This window comes from Ambystoma mexicanum, chromosome 1p (assembly GCF_040938575.1).
Source record: "Ambystoma mexicanum isolate Mex_15411 chromosome 1p, UKY_AmexF1_1, whole genome shotgun sequence".
NCBI lineage: Eukaryota > Metazoa > Chordata > Amphibia > Caudata > Ambystomatidae > Ambystoma > Ambystoma mexicanum.
In genome coordinates, this window is record NC_090921.1 from 1,024,382,749 (window position 1) to 1,024,404,974 (window position 22,226).

Here is a 22,226-nt window from a genome sequence, read left to right on the forward strand (position 1 = left end):
CCAATTAAAAAAATGACCCCCTCCGCAGTCTCCCGCATGTTACTGACCACCATACTAAGGAGGAAAAGTTGAAAGGCGGCGCCTCACAGGCCTTCTCCTCAGAGTATTCAGCAGTGTTCGGCCTTGACAATATTTTAATATCTTGGATGGTGTATGGTGTTCTCCCATTTCCCTTGAGAAATCAAGATTGTCAAGGGGATTCTGCTGTTTTGCCAGTTCATAGCAAGAGATGGGGATCCAAAACACCTCACAGGAAACCATTGAAGATTGGTGTTGGACAGAAACATAACGTGGCCACAGCCTCAAAGCAAAAGGCATCTATTTTCAGTGATGAAATATAATATAATTATAAATTGTCTGTTATTTTACTTTCCAAGTATTTTACTTTCCAAGTATTCAATAAAATGTGCATTTGGCAACAGTCCTTCGAGCCGGATTTGAACCAGCGACCGATGGATGCCTGTTTTACCACTACAGTCCTCCGCTCTACCAACTGAGCTATCGAAGGCTAGGCAAACCATTCTCTAGCAAACTCAATAGGAGCATCCACTTCAACCGCCGACTTGTAAACATCTCTTGCAATTCGTGCAAAGTACTACAAATTTGGCTTGTGAGGTTTCCGAATTGAGTAAAAGCACAACAGTTCCCAATTAAAAAAATGAACCCCTCCGCAGTCTCCCGCATGTTACTGACCACCATACTAAGGGGGAAAAGTTGAAAGGCGGTGCCTCACAGGCCATCTCCTCACAGTATTCAGCCGTGTTGGGCCATGACAATATTTTAATCTCTTGCATGGTGCATAGTGTTCTCTCATTTCCCTTGAGAAATCAAGATTGTAAAGGGGATTCTGCTGTTTTGCCAGTTCATAGCAAGAGATGGGGATCCAAAACACCTCACAGGAAACCAATGAAGATTCGTGTTGGACAGAAAAATAACTTGGCCACAGCCTCAAAGCAAAAGGCATCTATTTTCAGTGATGAAATATAATATAATTATAAATTGTCTGTTATTTTACTTTCCAAGTATTTTACTTTCCAAGTATTCAATAAAATGTGCATTTGGCAAAAGTCCTTCGAACCGGATTTGAACCAGCGACCTAAGGATGCCTGTTTTACCACTACAGTCCTCCGCTCTACCAACTGAGTTATCGAAGGCTTGGCAAATCATTCTCTAGCAAACTCAATACGAGCTTCCACTTCAACCGTCGACTTGTAAACATCTCTTGCAATTCGTGCAAAATACTACAAATTTGGCTTGTGAGGTTCCCGAATTGAGTAAAAGCACATCAGTTCCCAATTAAAAAAATGACCCCCTCCGCAGTCTCCCGCATGTTACTGACCACCATACTAAGGGGGAAAAGTTGAAAGGCGGCGCCTCACAGGCCATCTCCTCAGAGTATTCAGCCGTGTTGGGCCTTGACAATATTTTAATATCTTGGATGGTGTATAGTGTTCTCTCATTTCCCTTGAGAAATCAAGATTGTCAAGGGGATTCTGCTGTTTTGCCAGTTCATAGCAAGAGTTGGGGATCCAAAACACCTCACAGGAAACCAATGAAGATTGGTGTTGGACAGAAACATAACGTGGCCACAGCCTCAAAGCAAAAGGCATCTATTTTCAGTGATGAAATATAATATAATTATAAATTGTCTGTTATGTTATTTTCCAAGTATTTTACTTTCCAAGTATTCAATAAAATTTGCATTTGGCAAAAGTCCTTCGAGCCGGATTTGAACTAGCGACCTAAGGACGCCTGTTTTACCACTACAGCCCTCCGCTCTACCAACTGAGCTATCGAAGGCTTGGCAAATTGTTCTCTAGCAAGCTCAATACGAGCTTCCACTTCAAGCGTCGACATGCAAACATTTCTTGCAATTCGTGCAAAATACTACAAATTTGGCTTGTGAGGTTCCCGAATTGAGTAAAAGCACATCAGTTCCCAATTAAAAAAATGACCCCCTCCGCAGTCTCCTGCATGTTACTGACCACCATACTAAGGGGGAAAAGTTGAAAGGCGGCGCCTCACAGGCCATCTCCTCAGAGTATTCAGCAGTGTTGGGCCTTGACAATATTTTAATACCTTGGATGGTGTATAGTGTTCTCTCATTTTCCTTGAGAAATCAAGATTGTCAAGGAGATTCTGCTGTTTTGCCAGTTCATAGCAAGAGATGGGGATCCAAAACACCTCACAGGAAACCAATGAAGATTCGTGTTGGACAGAAAAATAACGTGGCCACAGCCTCAAAGCAAAAGGCATCTATTTTCAGTGATGAAATATAATATAATTATAAATTGTCTGTTATTTTACTTTCCAAGTATTTTACTTTCCAAGTATTCAATAAAATGTGCATTTGGCAAAAGTCCTTCGAGCCGGATTTGAACCAGCGACCTAAGGATGCCTGTTTTACCACTACAGTCCTCCGCTCTACCAACTGAGTTATCGAAGGCTTGGCAAATCATTCTCTAGCAAACTCAATACGAGCTTCCACTTCAACCGTCGACTTGTAAACATCTCTTGCAATTCGTGCAAAATACTACAAATTTGGCTTGTGAGGTTCCCGAATTGAGTAAAAGCACATCAGTTCCCAATTAAAAAAATGACCCCCTCCGCAGTCTCCCGCATGTTACTGACCACCATACTAAGGGGGAAAAGTTGAAAGGCGGCGCCTCACAGGCCATCTCCTCAGAGTATTCAGCCGTGTTGGGCCTTGACAATATTTTAATATCTTGGATGGTGTATAGTGTTCTCTCATTTCCCTTGAGAAATCAAGATTGTCAAGGGGATTCTGCTGTTTTGCCAGTTCATAGCAAGAGATGGGGATCCAAAACACCTCACAGGAAACCAATGAAGATTGGTGTTGGACAGAAACATAACGTGGCCACAGCCTCAAAGCAAAAGGCATCTATTTTCAGTGATGAAATATAATATAATTATAAATTGTCTGTTATGTTATTTTCCAAGTATTTTACTTTCCAAGTATTCAATAAAATTTGCATTTGGCAAAAGTCCTTCGAGCCGGATTTGAACTAGCGACCTAAGGACGCCTGTTTTACCACTACAGCCCTCCGCTCTACCAACTGAGTTATCGAAGGCTTGGCAAATTGTTCTCTAGCAAGCTCAATACGAGCTTCCACTTCAAGCGTCGACATGCAAACATCTCTTGCAATTCGTGCAAAATACTACAAATTTGGCTTGTGAGGTTCCCGAATTGAGTAAAAGCACATCAGTTCCCAATTAAAAAAATGACCCCCTCTGCAGTCTCCCGCATGTTACTGACCACCATACTAAGGAGGAAAAGTTGAAAGGCGGCGCCTCACAGGCCATCTCCTCAGAGTATTCATCAGTGTTCCGCCTTGACAATATTTTAATATCTTGGATGGTGTATAGTGTTCTCCCATTTCCCTTGAGAAATCAAGATTGTCAAGGGGATTCTGCTGTTTTGTCAGTTTATAGCAAGAGATGGGGATCCAAAACAAATCACAGGAAACCAACGAAGATTGGTGTCGGACAGAAAAATAACGTGGCCACAGCCTCAAAGCAAAAGGCATCTATTTTCAGTGATGAAATATGATATGATTATAAATTGTCTGTTATTTTACTTTCCAAGTATTTTACTTTCAAAGTATTCAATAAAATGTGCATTTGGCAAAAGTCCTTCGAGCCGGATTTGAACCAGCGACCTAAGGATGCCTGTTTTACCACTACAGTCCTCTGCTCTACCAACTGAGCTTTCGAAGGCTTGGCTATTCATTCTCTAGCAAACTCAATACGAGCTTCCACTTCAACCGTCGACTTGTAAACATCTCTTGCAATTCGTGCAAAATACTACAAATTTGGCTTGTGAGGTTCCCGAATTGAGTAAAAGCACATCAGTTCCCAATTAAAAAAATGACCCCCTCCGCAGTCTCCCGCATGTTACTGACCACCATACTAAGGGGGAAAAGTTGAAAGGCGCGCCTCACAGGCCATCTCCTCAGAGTATTCAGCCGTGTTGGGCCTTGACAATATTTTAATATCTTGGATGGTGTATAGTGTTCTCTCATTTTCCTTGAGAAATCAAGATTGTCAAGGAGATTCTGCTGTTTTGCCAGTTCATAGCAAGAGATGGGGATCCAAAACACCTCACAGGAAACCAATGAAGATTCGTGTTGGACAGAAAAATAACGTGGCCACAGCCTCAAAGCAAAAGGCATCTATTTTCAGTGATGAAATATAATATAATTATAAATTGTCTGTTATTTTACTTTCCAAGTATTTTACTTTCCAAGTATTCAATAAAATGTGCTTTTGGCAAGAGTCCTTCGAGCTGGATTTGAACCAGCGACCTAATGATGCCTGTTTTACCACTACAGTCCTCCGCTCTACCAACTGAGCTATCTAAGGCTTGGCAAATCAACTCTAGCAAACTCAATACGAGCATCCACTTTAACCGTCGACTTGTAAACATCTCTTGCAATTTGTGCAAAATACTACAAATATGGCTTGTGAGGTTCCCGAATTGAGTAAAAGCACATCAGTTCCCAATTAAAAAAATTACCCCCTCTGCAGTCTCCCGCATGTTACTGACCACCATACTAAGGAGGAAAAGTTGAAAGGCGGCGCCTCACAGGCCATCTCCTCAGAGTATTCATCAGTGTTCCTCCTTGACAATATTTTAATATCTTGGATGGTGTATAGTGTTCTCCCATTTCCCTTGAGAAATCAAGATTGTCAAGGGGATTCTGCTGTTTTGTCAGTTTATAGCAAGAGATGGGGATCCAAAACACCTCACAGGAAACCAACGAAGATTGGTGTCGGACAGAAAAATAACGTGGCCACAGCCTCAAAGCAAAAGGCATCTATTTTCAGTGATGAAATATGATATGATTATAAATTGTCTGTTATTTTACTTTCCAAGTATTTTACTTTCCAAGTATTCAATAAAATGTGCATTTGGCAAAAGTCCTTCGAGCCGGATTTGAACGAGCGACCTAAGGATGCCTGTTTTACCACTACAGCCCTCCGCTCTACCAACTGAGCTATCGAAGGCTTGGCAAATTGTTCTCTAGCAAGCTCAATACGAGCTTCCACTTCAACCGTCGACATGCAAACATCTCTTGCAATTCGTGCAAAATACTACAAATTTGGCTTGTGAGGTTCCCGAATTGAGTAAAAGCACATCAGTTGACAATTAAAAAAATAACCCACTCTGCAGTCTCCCGCATGTTACTGACCACCATACTAAGGGGGAAAAGTTGAAAGGCGGCGCCTCACAGGCCATCTCCTCAGAGTATTCAGCCGTGTTGGGCCTTGACAATATTTTAATATCTTGGATGGTGTATAGTGTTCTCTCATTTCCCTTGAGAAATCAAGATTGTCAAGGGGATTCTGCTGTTTTGCCAGTTCATAGCAAGAGATGGGGATCCAAAACACCTGACAGGAAACCAACGAAGATTGGTGTCGGACAGAAAAATAACGTGGCCACAGCCTCAAAGCAAAAGGCATCTATTTTCAGTGATGAAATATAATATAATTATAAATTGTCTGTTATTTTACTTTCCAAGTATTTTACTTTCCAAGTATTCAATAAAATGTGCATTTGGCAAAAGTCCTTTGAGCCGGATTTGAACCAGCGACCTAAGGATGCCTGTTTTACCACTACAGTCCTCCGCTCTACCAACTGAGCTATCGAAGGCTTGGCAAATTGTTCTCTAGCAAATTCAATACGAGCTTCCACTTCAACCGTCGACTTGTAAACATCTCTTGAAATTCGTGCAAAATACTACAAATTTGGCTTGTGACGTTCCCGAATTGAGTAAAAGCACATCAGTTCCCAATTAAAAAAATGACCCCCTCTGCAGTCTCCCTCATGTTAATGACCACCATACTAAGGGGGAAAAGTTGAAAGGCGGCGCCTCACAGGCCATCTCCTCAGAGTATTCAGCCGTGTTGGGCCTTGACAATATTTTAATATCTTGGATGGTGTATAGTGTTCTCTCATTTCCCTTGAGAAATCAAGATTGTCAAGGGGATTGTGCTGTTTTGCCAGCTCATAGCAAGAGATGGGGATCCAAAACACCTGACAGGAAACCAATGAAGATTCGTGTTGGACAGAAAAATAACGTGGCCACAGCCTCAAAGCAAAAGGCATCTATTTTCAGTGATGAAATATAATATAATTATAAATTGTCTGTTATTTTACTTTCCAAGTATTTTACTTTCCAAGTATTCAATAAAATGTGCTTTTGGCAAGAGTCCTTCGAGCTGGATTTGAACCAGCGACCTAATGATGCCTGTTTTACCACTACAGTCCTCCGCTCTACCAACTGAGCTATCTAAGGCTTGGCAAATCAACTCTAGCAAACTCAATACGAGCATCCACTTTAACCGTCGACTTGTAAACATCTCTTGCAATTTGTGCAAAATACTACAAATATGGCTTGTGAGGTTCCCGAATTGAGTAAAAGCACATCAGTTCCCAATTAAAAAAATGACCCCCTCCGCAGTCTCCCGCATGTTACTGACCACCATACTAAGGGGGCAAAGTTGAAAGGCGGCACCTCACAGGCCATCTCCTCAGAGTATTCAGCCGCGTTGGGCCTTGACAATATTTTAATATCTTGGATGGTGTATAGTGTTCTCTCATTTCCCTTGAGAAATCAAGATTGTCAAGGGGATTCTGCTGTTTTGCCAGTTCATAGCAAGAGATGGGGATCCAAAACACCTCACAGGAAACCAATGAAGATTCGTGTTGGACAGAAAAATAAGGTGGTCACAGCCTCAAAGCAAAAGGCATCTATTTTCAGTGATGAAATATAATATAATTATAAATTGTCTGTTATTTTACTTTCCAAGTATTTTACTTTCCAAGTATTCAATAAAATGTGTATTTGGCAAAAGTCCTTCGAGCCGGATTTGAACCAGCGACCTAAGGATGCCTGTTTTACCACTACAGTCCGCTCTACCAACTGAGCTATCGAAGGCTTGGCAAATCAGTCTCTAGCAAGCTCAATACGAGCTTCCACTTCAACCTTCAACATTCAAACATCTCTTGCAATTCGTGCAAAATACTACAAATTTGGCTTGTGAGGTTCCCGAATTGAGTAAAAGCACATCAGTTCACAATTAAAAAAATGACCCCCTCCGCAGTCTCCCGCATGTTACTGACCACCATACAAAGGAGGAAAAGTTGAAAGGCGGCGCCTCACAGGCCATCTCCTCAGAGTATTCATCAGTGTTCGGCCTTGACAATATTTTAATATCTTGGATGGTGTATAGTGTTCTCCCATTTCCCTTGAGAAATCAAGATTGTCAAGGGGATTCTGCTGTTTTGTCAATTCATAGCAAGAGATGGGGATCCAAAATACCTCACAGGAAACCAACGAAGATTGGTGTCGGACAGAAAAATAACGTGGCCACAGCCTCAAAGCAAAAGGCATCTATTTTCAGTGATGAAATATAATATAATTATAAATTGTCTGTTATTTTACTTTCCAAGTATTTTACTTTCCAAGTATTCAATAAAATGTGCATTTGGCAAAAGTCCTTCGAGCCGGATTTGAACCAGCGACCTAAGGATGCCTGTTTTACTACTACAGTCCTCCGCTCTACCAACTGAGCTATCGAAGGCTTGGCAAATTGTTCTCTAGCAAACTCAATACGAGCTTCCACTTCAACCGTCGACTTGTAAACATCTCTTGCAATTTGTGCAAAATACTACAAATTTGGCTTGTGACGTTCCCGAATTGAGTAAAAGCACATCAGTTCCCAATTAAAAAAATGACCCCCTCTGCAGTCTCCCGCATGTTACTGACCACCATACTAAGGGGGTAAAGTTGAAAGGCGGCGCCTCACAGGCCATCTCCTCAGAGTATTCAGCCGTGTTGGGCATTGACAATATTTTAATATCTTGGATGGTGTATACTGTTCTCTCATTTCCCTTGAGAAATCAAGATTGTCAAGGGGATTCTGCTGTTTTGCCAGTTCATAGCAAGAGATGGGGATCCGTAACACCTCACAGGAAACCAATGAAGATTAGTGTTGGACAGAAACATAACGTGGCCACAGCCTCAAAGCAAAAGGCATCTATTTTCAGTGATGAAATATAATATAATTATAAATTGTCTGTTATGTTATTTTCCAAGTATTTTACTTTCCAAGTATTCAATAAAATTTGCATTTGGCAAAAGTCCTTTGAGCCGGATTTGAACCAGTGACCTAAGGATGCCTGTTTTACCACTACAGTCCTCCCCTCTACCAACTGAGCTATCGAAGGCTTGGCAAACTGTTCTCTAGCAAGCTCAATTCGAACTTTCACTTCAACCGTCGACATGCAAACATCTCTTGCAATTCGTGCAAAATACTACAAATTTGACTTGTGAGGTTCCCGAATTGAGTAAAAGCACATCAGTTCCCAATTAAAAAAATGACCGCCTCCGCAGTCTCCCGCATGTTACTGACCACCATACTAAGGAGGAAAAGTTGAAAGGCGGCGCCTCACAGGCCATCTCCTCAGAGTATTCATCAGTGTTCGGCCTTGACAATATTTTAATATCTTGGATGGTGTATGGTGTTCTCCCATTTCCCTTGAGAAATCAAGATTGTCAAGGGGATTCTGCTGTTTTGTCAGTTCATAGCAAGAGATGGGGATCCAAAACACCTCACAGGAAACCAACGAAGATTGGTGTCGGACAGAAAAATAACGTGGCCACAGCCTCAAAGCAAAAGGCATCTATTTTCAGTGATGAAATATAATATAATTATAAATTGTCTGTTATTTTACTTTCCAAGTATTTTACTTTCCAAGTATTCACTAAAATTTGCATTTGGCAAAAGTCCTTCGAGCCAGATTTGAACCAGCGACCTAAGGATGCCTGTTTTACCACTACAGTCCTCCGCTCTACCAACTGAGCTATCGAAGGCTTGGCAAATCATTCTCTAGCAAACTCAATACGAGCTTCCACTTCAACCGCCGACTTGTAAACATCGCTTGCAATTCGTGCAAAATACTACAAATTTGGCTTGTGAGGTTCCCGAATTGAGTAAAAGCACATCAGTTCCCAATTAAAAAAATGACCCCCTCCGCAGTCTCCCGCATGTTAATGACCACCATACTAAGGGGGAAAAGTTGAAAGGCGGCGCCTCACAGGCCATCTCCTCAGAGTATTCAGCCGTGTTGGGCCTTGACAATATTTTAATATCTTGGATGGTGTATAGTGTTCTCTCATTTCCCTTGAGAAATCAAGATTGTCAAGGGGATTCTGCTGTTTTGCCAGTTCATAGCAAGAGATGGGGATCCAAAACACCTGACAGGAAACCAATGAAGATTCGTGTTGGACAGAAAAATAACGTGGCCACAGCCTCAAAGCAAAAGGCATCTATTTTCAGTGATGAAATATAATATAATTATAAATTGTCTGTTATTTTACTTTCCAAGTATTTTACTTTCCAAGTATTCAATAAAATGTGCATTTGGCAAGAGTCCTTCGAGCCGTATTTGAACCAGCGACCTAAGGATGCCTGTTTTCCCACTACAGTCCTCCGCTCTACCAACTGAGCTATCGAAGGCTTGGCTAATCATTCTCTAGCAAACTCAATACGAGCTTCCACTTCAACCGTCGACTTGTAAACATCTCTTGCAATTCGTGCAAAATACTACAAATTTGGCTTGTGAGGTTCCCGAATTGAGTAAAAGCACATCAGTTCCCAATTAAAAAAATGACCCCCTCCGCTTTCTCCCGCATGTTACTGACCACGATACTAAGGGGGAAAAGTTGAAAGGCGGCGCCTCACAGGCCATCTCCTCAGAGTATTCAGCCGTGTTGGGCCTTGACAATATTTTAATATCTTGGATGGTGTATAGTGTTCTCTCATTTCCCTTGAGAAATCAAGATTGTCAAGGGGATTCTGCTGTTTTGCCAGTTCATAGCAAGAGATGGGGATCCAAAACACCTGACAGGAAACCAACGAAGATTGGTGTCGGACAGAAAAATAACGTGGCCACAGCCTCAAAGCAAAAGGCATCTATTTTCAGTGATGAAATATAATATAATTATAAATTGTCTGTTATTTTACTTTCCAAGTATTTTACTTTCCAAGTATTCAATAAAATGTGCATTTGGCAAAAGTCCTTTGAGGCGGATTTGAACCAGCGACCTAAGGATGCCTGTTTTACCACTACAGTCCTCCGCTCTACCAACTGAGCTATCGAAGGCTTGGCAAATTGTTCTCTAGCAAACTCAATACGAGCTTCCACTTCAACCGTCGACTTGTAAACATCTCTTGAAATTCGTGCAAAATACTACAAATTTGGCTTGTGACGTTCCCGAATTGAGTAAAAGCACATCAGTTCCCAATTAAAAAAATGACCCCCTCCGCAGTCTCCCTCATGTTAATGACCACCATACTAAGGGGGAAAAGTTGAAAGGCGGCGCCTCACAGGCCATCTCCTCAGAGTATTCAGCCGTGTTGGGCCTTGACAATATTTTAATATCTTGGATGGTGTATAGTGTTCTCTCATTTCCCTTGAGAAATCAAGATTGTCAAGGGGATTGTGCTGTTTTGCCAGTTCATAGCAAGAGATGGGGATCCAAAACACCTGACAGGAAACCAATGAAGATTCGTGTTGGACAGAAAAATAATGTGGCCACAGCCTCAAAGCAAAAGGCATCTATTTTCAGTGATGAAATATAATATAATTATAAATTGTCTGTTATTTTACTTTCCAAGTATTTTACTTTCCAAGTATTCAATAAAATGTGCATTTGGCAAGAGTCCTTCGAGCTGGATTTGAACCAGCGACCTAATGATGCCTGTTTTACCACTACAGTCCTCCGCTCTACCAACTGAGCTATCTAAGGCTTGGCAAATCAACTCTAGCAAACTCAATACGAGCATCCACTTTAACCGTCGACTTGTAAACATCTCTTGCAATTTGTGCAAAATACTACAAATATGGCTTGTGAGGTTCCCGAATTGAGTAAAAGCACATCAGTTCCCAATTAAAAAAATGACCCCCTCCGCAGTCTCCCGCATGTTACTGACCACCATACTAAGGGGGAAAAGTTGAAAGGCGGCACCTCACAGGCCATCTCCTCAGAGTATTCAGCCGCGTTGGGCCTTGACAATATTTTAATATCTTGGATGGTGTATAGTGTTCTCTCATTTCCCTTGAGAAATCAAGATTGTCAAGGGGATTCTGCTGTTTTGCCAGTTCATAGCAAGAGATGGGGATCCAAAACACCTCACAGGAAACCAATGAAGATTCGTGTTGGACAGAAAAATAAGGTGGTCACAGCCTCAAAGCAAAAGGCATCTATTTTCAGTGATGAAATATAATATAATTATAAATTGTCTGTTATTTTACTTTCCAAGTATTTTACTTTCCAAGTATTCAATAAAATGTGTATTTGGCAAAAGTCCTTCGAGCCGGATTTGAACCAGCGACCTAAGGATGCCTGTTTTACCACTACAGTCCGCTCTACCAACTGAGCTATCGAAGGCTTGGCAAATCAGTCTCTAGCAAGCTCAATACGAGCTTCCACTTCAACCTTCAACATTCAAACATCTCTTGCAATTCGTGCAAAATACTACAAATTTGGCTTGTGAGGTTCCCGAATTGAGTAAAAGCACATCAGTTCACAATTAAAAAAATGACCCCCTCCGCAGTCTCCCGCATGTTACTGACCACCATACAAAGGAGGAAAAGTTGAAAGGCGGCGCCTCACAGGCCATCTCCTCAGAGTATTCATCAGTGTTCGGCCTTGACAATATTTTAATATCTTGGATGGTGTATAGTGTTCTCCCATTTCCCTTGAGAAATCAAGATTGTCAAGGGGATTCTGCTGTTTTGTCAATTCATAGCAAGAGATGGGGATCCAAAATACCTCACAGGAAACCAACGAAGATTGGTGTCGGACAGAAAAATAACGTGGCCACAGCCTCAAAGCAAAAGGCATCTATTTTCAGTGATGAAATATAATATAATTATAAATTGTCTGTTATTTTACTTTCCAAGTATTTTACTTTCCAAGTATTCAATAAAATGTGCATTTGGCAAAAGTCCTTCGAGCCGGATTTGAACCAGCGACCTAAGGATGCCTGTTTTACTACTACAGTCCTCCGCTCTACCAACTGAGCTATCGAAGGCTTGGCAAATTGTTCTCTAGCAAACTCAATACGAGCTTCCACTTCAACCGTCGACTTGTAAACATCTCTTGCAATTTGTGCAAAATACTACAAATTTGGCTTGTGACGTTCCCGAATTGAGTAAAAGCACATCAGTTCCCAATTAAAAAAATGACCCCCTCTGCAGTCTCCCGCATGTTACTGACCACCATACTAAGGGGGTAAAGTTGAAAGGCGGCGCCTCACAGGCCATCTCCTCAGAGTATTCAGCCGTGTTGGGCATTGACAATATTTTAATATCTTGGATGGTGTATACTGTTCTCTCATTTCCCTTGAGAAATCAAGATTGTCAAGGGGATTCTGCTGTTTTGCCAGTTCATAGCAAGAGATGGGGATCCGTAACACCTCACAGGAAACCAATGAAGATTAGTGTTGGACAGAAACATAACGTGGCCACAGCCTCAAAGCAAAAGGCATCTATTTTCAGTGATGAAATATAATATAATTATAAATTGTCTGTTATGTTATTTTCCAAGTATTTTACTTTCCAAGTATTCAATAAAATTTGCATTTGGCAAAAGTCCTTTGAGCCGGATTTGAACCAGTGACCTAAGGATGCCTGTTTTACCACTACAGTCCTCCCCTCTACCAACTGAGCTATCGAAGGCTTGGCAAACTGTTCTCTAGCAAGCTCAATTCGAACTTTCACTTCAACCGTCGACATGCAAACATCTCTTGCAATTCGTGCAAAATACTACAAATTTGACTTGTGAGGTTCCCGAATTGAGTAAAAGCACATCAGTTCCCAATTAAAAAAATGACCGCCTCCGCAGTCTCCCGCATGTTACTGACCACCATACTAAGGAGGAAAAGTTGAAAGGCGGCGCCTCACAGGCCATCTCCTCAGAGTATTCATCAGTGTTCGGCCTTGACAATATTTTAATATCTTGGATGGTGTATGGTGTTCTCCCATTTCCCTTGAGAAATCAAGATTGTCAAGGGGATTCTGCTGTTTTGTCAGTTCATAGCAAGAGATGGGGATCCAAAACACCTCACAGGAAACCAACGAAGATTGGTGTCGGACAGAAAAATAACGTGGCCACAGCCTCAAAGCAAAAGGCATCTATTTTCAGTGATGAAATATAATATAATTATAAATTGTCTGTTATTTTACTTTCCAAGTATTTTACTTTCCAAGTATTCACTAAAATTTGCATTTGGCAAAAGTCCTTCGAGCCAGATTTGAACCAGCGACCTAAGGATGCCTGTTTTACCACTACAGTCCTCCGCTCTACCAACTGAGCTATCGAAGGCTTGGCAAATCATTCTCTAGCAAACTCAATACGAGCTTCCACTTCAACCGCCGACTTGTAAACATCGCTTGCAATTCGTGCAAAATACTACAAATTTGGCTTGTGAGGTTCCCGAATTGAGTAAAAGCACATCAGTTCCCAATTAAAAAAATGACCCCCTCCGCAGTCTCCCGCATGTTAATGACCACCATACTAAGGGGGAAAAGTTGAAAGGCGGCGCCTCACAGGCCATCTCCTCAGAGTATTCAGCCGTGTTGGGCCTTGACAATATTTTAATATCTTGGATGGTGTATAGTGTTCTCTCATTTCCCTTGAGAAATCAAGATTGTCAAGGGGATTCTGCTGTTTTGCCAGTTCATAGCAAGAGATGGGGATCCAAAACACCTGACAGGAAACCAATGAAGATTCGTGTTGGACAGAAAAATAACGTGGCCACAGCCTCAAAGCAAAAGGCATCTATTTTCAGTGATGAAATATAATATAATTATAAATTGTCTGTTATTTTACTTTCCAAGTATTTTACTTTCCAAGTATTCAATAAAATGTGCATTTGGCAAGAGTCCTTCGAGCCGTATTTGAACCAGCGACCTAAGGATGCCTGTTTTCCCACTACAGTCCTCCGCTCTACCAACTGAGCTATCGAAGGCTTGGCTAATCATTCTCTAGCAAACTCAATACGAGCTTCCACTTCAACCGTCGACTTGTAAACATCTCTTGCAATTCGTGCAAAATACTACAAATTTGGCTTGTGAGGTTCCCGAATTGAGTAAAAGCACATCAGTTCCCAATTAAAAAAATGACCCCCTCCGCTTTCTCCCGCATGTTACTGACCACGATACTAAGGGGGAAAAGTTGAAAGGCGGCGCCTCACAGGCCATCTCCTCAGAGTATTCAGCCGTGTTGGGCCTTGACAATATTTTAATATCTTGGATGGTGTATAGTGTTCTCTCATTTCCCTTGAGAAATCAAGATTGTCAAGGGGATTCTGCTGTTTTGCCAGTTCATAGCAAGAGATGGGGATCCAAAACACCTGACAGGAAACCAACGAAGATTGGTGTCGGACAGAAAAATAACGTGGCCACAGCCTCAAAGCAAAAGGCATCTATTTTCAGTGATGAAATATAATATAATTATAAATTGTCTGTTATTTTACTTTCCAAGTATTTTACTTTCCAAGTATTCAATAAAATGTGCATTTGGCAAAAGTCCTTTGAGGCGGATTTGAACCAGCGACCTAAGGATGCCTGTTTTACCACTACAGTCCTCCGCTCTACCAACTGAGCTATCGAAGGCTTGGCAAATTGTTCTCTAGCAAACTCAATACGAGCTTCCACTTCAACCGTCGACTTGTAAACATCTCTTGAAATTCGTGCAAAATACTACAAATTTGGCTTGTGACGTTCCCGAATTGAGTAAAAGCACATCAGTTCCCAATTAAAAAAATGACCCCCTCCGCAGTCTCCCTCATGTTAATGACCACCATACTAAGGGGGAAAAGTTGAAAGGCGGCGCCTCACAGGCCATCTCCTCAGAGTATTCAGCCGTGTTGGGCCTTGACAATATTTTAATATCTTGGATGGTGTATAGTGTTCTCTCATTTCCCTTGAGAAATCAAGATTGTCAAGGGGATTGTGCTGTTTTGCCAGTTCATAGCAAGAGATGGGGATCCAAAACACCTGACAGGAAACCAATGAAGATTCGTGTTGGACAGAAAAATAATGTGGCCACAGCCTCAAAGCAAAAGGCATCTATTTTCAGTGATGAAATATAATATAATTATAAATTGTCTGTTATTTTACTTTCCAAGTATTTTACTTTCCAAGTATTCAATAAAATGTGCATTTGGCAAGAGTCCTTCGAGCTGGATTTGAACCAGCGACCTAATGATGCCTGTTTTACCACTACAGTCCTCCGCTCTACCAACTGAGCTATCTAAGGCTTGGCAAATCAACTCTAGCAAACTCAATACGAGCATCCACTTTAACCGTCGACTTGTAAACATCTCTTGCAATTTGTGCAAAATACTACAAATATGGCTTGTGAGGTTCCCGAATTGAGTAAAAGCACATCAGTTCCCAATTAAAAAAATGACCCCCTCCGCAGTCTCCCGCATGTTACTGACCACCATACTAAGGGGGAAAAGTTGAAAGGCGGCACCTCACAGGCCATCTCCTCAGAGTATTCAGCCGCGTTGGGCCTTGACAATATTTTAATATCTTGGATGGTGTATAGTGTTCTCTCATTTCCCTTGAGAAATCAAGATTGTCAAGGGGATTCTGCTGTTTTGCCAGTTCATAGCAAGAGATGGGGATCCAAAACACCTCACAGGAAACCAATGAAGATTCGTGTTGGACAGAAAAATAAGGTGGTCACAGCCTCAAAGCAAAAGGCATCTATTTTCAGTGATGAAATATAATATAATTATAAATTGTCTGTTATTTTACTTTCCAAGTATTTTACTTTCCAAGTATTCAATAAAATGTGTATTTGGCAAAAGTCCTTCGAGCCGGATTTGAACCAGCGACCTAAGGATGCCTGTTTTACCACTACAGTCCGCTCTACCAACTGAGCTATCGAAGGCTTGGCAAATCAGTCTCTAGCAAGCTCAATACGAGCTTCCACTTCAACCTTCAACATTCAAACATCTCTTGCAATTCGTGCAAAATACTACAAATTTGGCTTGTGAGGTTCCCGAATTGAGTAAAAGCACATCAGTTCACAATTAAAAAAATGACCCCCTCCGCAGTCTCCCGCATGTTACTGACCACCATACAAAGGAGGAAAAGTTGAAAGGCGGCGCCTCACAGGCCATCTCCTCAGAGTATTCATCAGTGTTCGGCCTTGACAATATTTTAATATCTTGGATGGTGTATAGTGTTCTCCCATTTCCCTTGAGAAATCAAGATTGTCAAGGGGATTCTGCTGTTTTGTCAGTTCATAGCAAGAGATGGGGATCCAAAATACCTCACAGGAAACCAACGAAGATTGGTGTCGGACAGAAAAATAACGTGGCCACAGCCTCAAAGCAAAAGGCATCTATTTTCAGTGATGAAATATAATATAATTATAAATTGTCTGTTATTTTACTTTCCAAGTATTTTACTTTCCAAGTATTCAATAAAATGTGCATTTGGCAAAAGTCCTTCGAGCCGGATTTGAACCAGCGACCTAAGGATGCCTGTTTTACCACTACAGTCCTCCGCTCTACCAACTGAGCTATCGAAGGCTTGGCAAATTGTTCTCTAGCAAACTCAATACGAGCTTCCACTTCAACCGTCGACTTGTAAACATCTCTTGCAATTCGTGCAAAATACTACAAATTTGGCTTGTGACGTTCCCGAATTGAGTAAAAGCACATCAGTTCCCAATTAAAAAAATGACCCCCTCTGCAGTCTCCCGCATGTTACTGACCACCATACTAAGGGGGAAAAGTTGAAAGGCGGCGCCTCACAGGCCATCTCCTCAGAGTATTCAGCAGTGTTGGGCCTTGACAGTATTTTAATACCTTGGATGGTGTATAGTGTTCTCTCATTTTCCTTGAGAAATCAAGATTGTCAAGGAGATTCTACTGTTTTGCCAGTTCATAGCAAGAGATGGGGATCCAAAACACCTCACAGGAAACCAATGAAGATTCGTGTTGGACAGAAAAATAACGTGGCCAAGGCCTCAAAGCAAAAGGCATCTATTTTCAGTGAGGAAATATGATATAATTATAAATTGTCTGTTATTTTATTTTCCAAGTATTTTACTTTCCAAGTATTCAATGAAATTTGCATTTGGCAAAAGTCCTTCGAACCGGATTTGAACTAGCGACCTAAGGATGCCTGTTTTACCACTACAGTCCTCCCCTCTACCAACTGAGCTATCGAAGGCTTGGCTAATCATTCTCTAGCAAACTCAATACGAGCTTCCACTTCAACCGTCGACTTGTAAACATCTCTTGCAATTCGTGCAAAATACTACAAATTTGGCTTGTGAGGTTCCCGAATTGAGTAAAAGCACATCAGTTCCCAATTAAAAAAATGACCCCCTCCGCAGTCTCCCGCATGTTACTGACCACGATACTAAGGGGGAAAAGTTGAAAGGCGGCGCCTCACAGGCCATCTCCTCAGAGTATTCAGCCGTGTTGGGCCTTGACAATATTTTAATATCTTGGATGGTGTATAGTGTTCTCTCATTTCCCTTGAGAAATCAAGATTGTCAAGGGGATTCTGCTGTTTTGCCAGTTCATAGCAAGAGATGGGGATCCAAAACACCTCACAGGAAACCAATGAAGATTCGTGTTGGACAGAAAAATAAGGTGGTCACAGCCTCAAAGCAAAAGGCATCTATTTTCAGTGATGAAATATAATATAATTATAAATTGTCTGTTATTTTACTTTCCAAGTATTTTACTTTCCAAGTATTCAATAAAATGTGTATTTGGCAAAAGTCCTTCGAGCCGGATTTGAACCAGCGACCTAAGGATGCCTGTTTTACCACTACAGTCCGCTCTACCAACTGAGCTATCGAAGGCTTGGCAAATCAGTCTCTAGCAAGCTCAATACGAGCTTCCACTTCAACCTTCAACATTCAAACATCTCTTGCAATTCGTGCAAAATACTACAAATTTGGCTTGTGAGGTTCCCGAATTGAGTAAAAGCACATCAGTTCACAATTAAAAAAATGACCCCCTCCGCAGTCTCCCGCATGTTACTGACCACCATACAAAGGAGGAAAAGTTGAAAGGCGGCGCCTCACAGGCCATCTCCTCAGAGTATTCATCAGTGTTCGGCCTTGACAATATTTTAATATCTTGGATGGTGTATAGTGTTCTCCCATTTCCCTTGAGAAATCAAGATTGTCAAGGGGATTCTGCTGTTTTGTCAGTTCATAGCAAGAGATGGGGATCCAAAATACCTCACAGAAAACCAACGAAGATTGGTGTCGGACAGAAAAATAACGTGGCCACAGCCTCAAAGCAAAAGGCATCTATTTTCAGTGATGAAATATAATATAATTATAAATTGTCTGTTATTTTACTTTCCAAGTATTTTACTTTCCAAGTATTCAATAAAATGTGCATTTGGCAAAAGTCCTTCGAGCCGGATTTGAACCAGCGACCTAAGGATGCCTGTTTTACCACTACAGTCCTCCGCTCTACCAACTGAGCTATCGAAGGCTTGGCAAATTGTTCTCTAGCAAACTCAATACGAGCTTCCACTTCAACCGTCGACTTGTAAACATCTCTTGCAATTCGTGCAAAATACTACAAATTTGGCTTGTGACGTTCCCGAATTGAGTAAAAGCACATCAGTTCCCAATTAAAAAAATGACCCCCTCTGCAGTCTCCCGCATGTTACTGACCACCATACTAAGGGGGAAAAGTTGAAAGGCGGCGCCTCACAGGCCATCTCCTCAGAGTATTCAGCAGTGTTGGGCCTTGACAGTATTTTAATACCTTGGATGGTGTATAGTGTTCTCTCATTTTCCTTGAGAAATCAAGATTGTCAAGGAGATTCTACTGTTTTGCCAGTTCATAGCAAGAGATGGGGATCCAAAACACCTCACAGGAAACCAATGAAGATTCGTGTTGGACAGAAAAATAACGTGGCCAAGGCCTCAAAGCAAAAGGCATCTATTTTCAGTGAGGAAATATGATATAATTATAAATTGTCTGTTATTTTATTTTCCAAGTATTTTACTTTCCAAGTATTCAATGAAATTTGCATTTGGCAAAAGTCCTTCGAACCGGATTTGAACTAGCGACCTAAGGATGCCTGTTTTACCACTACAGTCCTCCCCTCTACCAACTGAGCTATCGAAGGCTTGGCTAATCATTCTCTAGCAAACTCAATACGAGCTTCCACTTCAACCGTCGACTTGTAAACATCTCTTGCAATTCGTGCAAAATACTACAAATTTGGCTTGTGAGGTTCCCGAATTGAGTAAAAGCACATCAGTTCCCAATTAAAAAAATGACCCCCTCCGCAGTCTCCCGCATGTTACTGACCACGATACTAAGGGGGAAAAGTTGAAAGGCGGCGCCTCACAGGCCATCTCCTCAGAGTATTCAGCCGTGTTGGGCCTTGACAATATTTTAATATCTTGGATGGTGTATAGTGTTCTCTCATTTCCCTTGAGAAATCAAGATTGTCAAGGGGATTCTGCTGTTTTGCCAGTTCATAGCAAGAGATGGGGATCCAAAACACCTCACAGGAAACCAACGAAGATTGGTGTCGGACAGAAAAATAACGTGGCCACAGCCTCAAAGCAAAAGGCATCTATTTTCAGTGATGAAATATGATATGATTATAAATTGTCTGTTATTTTACTTTCCAAGTATTTAACTTTCCAAGTATTCAATAAAATGTGCATTTGGCAAAAGTCCTTCGAGCCGGATTTGAACCAGCGACCTAAGGATGCCTGTTTTACCACTACAGTCCTCCGCTCTACCAACTGAGCTATCGAAGGCTTGGCTAATCATTCTCTAGCAAACTCAATACGAGCTTCCACTTCAACCGTCGACTTGTAAACATCTCTTGCAATTCGTGCAAAATACTACAAATTTGGCTTGTGAGGTTCCCGAATTGAGTAAAAGCACATCAGTTCCCAATTAAAAAAATGACCCCCTCCGCAGTCTCCCGCATGTTACTGACCACGATACTAAGGGGGAAAAGTTGAAAGGCGGCGCCTCACAGGCCATCTCCTCAGAGTATTCAGCCGTGTTGGGCCTTGACAATATTTTAATATCTTGGATGGTGTATAGTGTTCTCTCATTTCCCTTGAGAAATCAAGATTGTCAAGGGGATTCTGCTGTTTTGCCAGTTCATAGCAAGAGATGGGGATCCAAAACACCTCACAGGAAACCAACGAAGATTGGTGTCGGACAGAAAAATAACGTGGCCACAGCCTCAAAGCAAAAGGCATCTATTTTCAGTGATGAAATATAATATAATTATAAATTGTCTGTTATTTTACTTTCCAAGTATTTTACTTTCCAAGTATTCACTAAAATTTGCATTTGGCAAAAGTCCTTTGAGCCGGATTTGAACCAGCGACCTAAGGATGCCTGTTTTACCACTACAGTCCTCCGCTCTACCAACTGAGCTATCGAAGGTTTGGCAAATCATTCTCTAGCAAACTCAATACGAGCTTCCACTTCAACCGTCGACTTGTAAACATCGCTTGTAATTCGTGCAAAATACTACAAATTTGGCTTGTGAGGTTCCCGAATTGAGTAAAAGCACATCAGTTCCCAATTAAAAAAATGACCCCCTCCGCAGTCTCCCTCATGTTAATGACCACCATACTAAGGGGGAAAAGTTGAAAGGCGGCGCCTCACAGGCCATCTCCTCAGAGTATTCAGCCGTGTTGGGCCTTGACAATATTTTAATATCTTGGATGGTGTATAGTGTTCTCTCATTTCCTTTGAGAAATCAAGATTGTCAAGGGGATTGTGCTGTTTTGCCAGTTCATAGCAAGAGATGGGGATCCAAAACACCTGACAGGAAACCAATGAAGATTCGTGTTGGACAGAAAAATAACGTGGCCACAGCCTCAAAGCAAAAGGCATCTATTTTCAGTGATGAAATATAATATAATTATAAATTGTCTGTTATTTTACTTTCCAAGTATTTTACTTTCCAAGTATTCAATAAAATGTGCATTTGGCAAGAGTCCTTCGAGCCGGATTTGAACCAGCGACCTAATGATGCCTGTTTTACCACTACAGTCCTCCGCTCTACCAACTGAGCTATCTAAGGCTTGGCAAATCAACTCTAGCAAACTCAATACGAGCATCCACTTTAACCGTCGACTTGTAAACATCTCTTGCAATTTGTGCAAAATACCACAAATTTGGCTTGTGAGGTTCCCGAATTGAGTAAAAGCACATCAGTTCCCAATTAAAAAAATGACCCCCTCCGCAGTCTCCCGCATGTTACTGACCACCATACTAAGGGGCAAAAGTTGAAAGGCGGCGCCTCACAGGCCATCTCCTCAGAGTATTCAGCCGCGTTGGGCCTTGACAATATTTTAATATCTTGGATGGTGTATAGTGTTCTCTCATTTCCCTTGAGAAATCAAGATTGTCAAGGGGATTCTGCTGTTTTGCCAGTTCATAGCAAGAGATGGGGATCCAAAACACCTCACAGGAAACCAACGAAGATTGGTGTCGGACAGAAAAATAACGTGGCCACAGCCTCAAAGCAAAAGGCATCTATTTTCAGTGATGAAATATAATATAATTATAAATTGTCTGTTATTTTACTTTCCAAGTATTTTACTTTCCAAGTATTCAATAAAATGTGCATTTGGCAAAAGTCCTTCGAGCCGGATTTGAACCAGCGACCTAAGGATGCCTGTTTTACCACTACATTCCTCCGCTCTACCAACTGAGCTATCGAAGGCTTGGCAAATCATTCTCTAGCAAACTCAATACGAGCTTCCACTTCAACCGTCGACTTGTAAACATCGCTTGCAATTCGTGCAAAATACTACAAATTTGGCTTGTGAGGTTCCCGAATTCAATAAAAGCACATCAGTTCCCAATTAAAAAAATGACCCCCTCCGCAGTCTCCCGCATGTTAATGACCACCATACTAAGGGGGAAAAGTTGAAAGGCGGCGCCTCACAGGCCATCTCCTCAGAGTATTCAGCCGTGTTGGGCCTTGACAATATTTTAATATCTTGGATGGTGTATAGTGTTCTCTCATTTCCCTTGAGAAATCAAGATTGTCAAGGGGATTCTGCTGTTTTGCCAGTTCATAGCAAGAGATGGGGATCCAAAACACCTGACAGGAAACCAATGAAGATTCGTGTTGGACA

The 22,226-nt window shown here is 41.5% G+C and overlaps 5 non-coding genes across 5 annotated transcripts; all 5 read right to left on the minus strand.

Moving 5' to 3' along the window:
• Positions 1 to 7,522: 7,522 nt before the first annotated feature.
• TRNAY-GUA (transfer RNA tyrosine (anticodon GUA)) lies at positions 7,523 to 7,608 on the minus strand. Its single transcript is given in 2 exon segments — positions 7,523 to 7,558; positions 7,572 to 7,608. It is a non-coding gene; the product is annotated as a tRNA-Tyr (tRNA).
• Positions 7,609 to 12,040: 4,432 nt separating this feature from the next.
• On the minus strand, positions 12,041 to 12,126 carry TRNAY-GUA (transfer RNA tyrosine (anticodon GUA)). Its single transcript is given in 2 exon segments — positions 12,041 to 12,076; positions 12,090 to 12,126. It is a non-coding gene; the product is annotated as a tRNA-Tyr (tRNA).
• Positions 12,127 to 16,558: 4,432 nt separating this feature from the next.
• TRNAY-GUA (transfer RNA tyrosine (anticodon GUA)) lies at positions 16,559 to 16,644 on the minus strand. Its single transcript is given in 2 exon segments — positions 16,559 to 16,594; positions 16,608 to 16,644. It is a non-coding gene; the product is annotated as a tRNA-Tyr (tRNA).
• Positions 16,645 to 18,493: 1,849 nt separating this feature from the next.
• TRNAY-GUA (transfer RNA tyrosine (anticodon GUA)) lies at positions 18,494 to 18,579 on the minus strand. The gene is given in 2 exon segments: positions 18,494 to 18,529; positions 18,543 to 18,579. It is a non-coding gene; the product is annotated as a tRNA-Tyr (tRNA).
• A 1,206-nt stretch (positions 18,580 to 19,785) lies between these two features.
• On the minus strand, positions 19,786 to 19,871 carry TRNAY-GUA (transfer RNA tyrosine (anticodon GUA)). Its single transcript is given in 2 exon segments — positions 19,786 to 19,821; positions 19,835 to 19,871. It is a non-coding gene; the product is annotated as a tRNA-Tyr (tRNA).
• Between the last annotated feature and the right edge of the window lie 2,355 nt (positions 19,872 to 22,226).